Source organism: Mandrillus leucophaeus, unplaced genomic scaffold (genome assembly GCF_000951045.1).
Source record: "Mandrillus leucophaeus isolate KB7577 unplaced genomic scaffold, Mleu.le_1.0 Scaffold48, whole genome shotgun sequence".
In the NCBI taxonomy this organism is placed as follows: domain Eukaryota; kingdom Metazoa; phylum Chordata; class Mammalia; order Primates; family Cercopithecidae; genus Mandrillus; species Mandrillus leucophaeus.
Window position 1 is genome coordinate 3,283,876 of NW_012105142.1, and position 2,671 is coordinate 3,286,546.

The window sequence follows — 2,671 nt, forward strand, 5'->3', positions numbered from 1 at the left end:
AAAAAAAAAAAAAAAAAATTAGCCGGGCGCGGTGGCGGGTGCCTGTAGTCCCAGCTACTCCGGAGACTGAGGGGGGAGAATGGCGTGAACCCGAGAGGCGGAGCTTGCAGTGAGCCGAGATAGAGCCACTGCACTCCAGCCTGGTGACAGAGCGAGACTCTGTCTCAAAAAAAAGAAAGGAAAAAAAAAAGGGGGGACAACCACACGCCTTCAGGGTCTTGACTAAAGACCGGTGAAGTGGCCTCCCAACAGTGGAGTAAACACGCCATGCTGACTTCAGGTGGCTGAGCACCACCCCATGCCCTCAGAACTAAATGCACTCCATCTGGGAAACCCCCAACTCACTGCACCCCACCATGAAGACCAGAGGTTATGGGGTGCCTGTGACAGCTGAAAGCATGTAGGATCTTGAAATAAGAGGAGGTCCCTTTCAAAGCCTTGAGAGGTGTATGTGTCCTTGCAGGCACTATTTATTTCATTTCGTTTTGTTTCGTTTCGTTTCGTTTTGTTTCATTTCATTTCATTTCATTTTATTTTATTTTTAGAGATGGGATCTCACTTTGTTGCCCAGGCTGGAGTGCAGTGGCACAGTCATAGCTCATTGCAGCCTTGAACTCCTAGGCTCAAGCACTTTTCCAATAACATCTGTTCTTTCGATTTGCCGGTGACCTGGACATGACCTCAGCTCAGTATCTCACAGAAGACTGGTTACCTGCATTCTTTGCCTCCATCCTCTAGCGCCTGGCTTTTCAAATGGCCAAAGTCTTTCTGTCCTAAGTAGCAATTTGACTACCACAAAACATGAAGCAACAAGGCTCCTATCTGAAGCCGGGGTCATAGAAGGAGGATGGGAATCTGCGTGATGGAAGCACATGGACTGTGTGCCAGTGATGGTCCCTGCCTGTCTGCAAGGTACAGTGATGTCAAAAAACATCCTGCAGATTCCTCAAAGAACTAAAAGTAGATCCACCATTCAATCCAGCAATCCCACTTCTGGGTATCTACCCAGAGGAAAAGAAGTCATTATGTGAAAAAGACACCCACACACATGCAGGCTTATTGAAGCACAATTCACAATTGCAAAGATATGGAACCAACCTAAGTGCCCATCGACCAATGCGTGGATAAAGAAAACATGGTATATATGCACCATGGAATACTACTCTGCCATGAAAATGAATGAAACAATGTGTTCTGCAGCAATGTGGATGGAGCTAGAGGCCATTATTTTAATTGAAGTCACTCAGGAATGGAAAACCAAATATTGTATGTTCTCAGTTAGAAGTGGGAGCTAAGCTACCAGGACGCAAAGACATAAGAGTGATATAATGAATGTTGGGGACTCCGCGGTGGGGGAGATTTGGAGGGGGTCAGGGGTAAAAGAGTACACATTGGGTATGGTGTACTCTGCTTGGGTGGCGGGTGCACTAGAATCTCAGAAATCACCACTAAATAACTTATCCATGAAACCAAAAACCACCTGTACCCCCCAAAACTATGGAAATTTAAAACAAAAGAAAACAAACAGAAAAAGCATTTCGCACCATCCACTATTACCTTCCTACAGCATCAATGGCAGGAACGTGTAGAATGAGTTCCTCCAGCGAAGACTGAGTTTTCCCATCTGTAAAATGGGGATAATGAGACTCCTTACCCAACAGAGAGACTGTAAGGATTAAATAAGGTAATGAATACAGGGTTCAAGCAGTGTGATCTGCTTTGTAGTGCAGGCTACACGGACTTGAGGCTGTAAAACCTGCTGTCGCTGGAAGGACTCCAGTTGCCTTCCTGCTGTCCCTTCTCCAGAAGCCTCACCAAGCAGAGTCATTCATGCACGAAGGTTTCAGGGCAGGGTTTCCTGACTCTGCCCTGAGCTTGCTGTGCAACCTCAGACAAGTCACTCGCCCCCTCTGAATGTCCATTCTTCATGTGAAAAATAAGAGCGTTGGTTTAATTACCTTAGTGACTTGCTACTTTTAAATCATTTCCCAAGACCCACAAACTCAATTTGTTGACAAGTTTTATCGACCAAGAAAAAGTTCATTTATTAGGTAATAACTGATTAATTTTCTCATGCTAACTCATCAAAGGCCTTTGTGGTGACCAGTTAGTGCCTGTGATCATAAAGAGAAAAACCAGTTATCCTATGAAGCTAATAGCACTCCACAAAAAACTCCTGACATAAAGCTCAACAGCTTCCTTGTTAAGGCTACACTGTGATTTTATTTTATATTTTCCAAAACGAAAACATATTCTTATTATAAACATAATAAACACTCATTATAAAAATAGAAAATAATACTCAAATATATAGATAGACTTGGAATATAGACTTCATAATGTTTCCACAAATAAGTAAATCTTATAAATGTGAATATTTTTACAAAAATAAATTTTACTATATTTGTATTTTCTGTAACTTAAAAAAAAAGCTTAATAACATATTACTGGCAGCCATCCATGTGTATTCACAGAAATGTATTTTATTGTTTTTATTGTTTTAGCATCTTACCAGTCATTCAATACATCTCTATTCTTGTCTAGGCTGTTTCCAGTCCAGTCTTCTACTATTGCATACCACACTGTGATGAGCATCCTTGTGGTGTACCCTGTGCACACTTTTTTTTTTTTTTTTGAATTAAGATGGAGTCTTGCTCTGCCTCCCAGGATG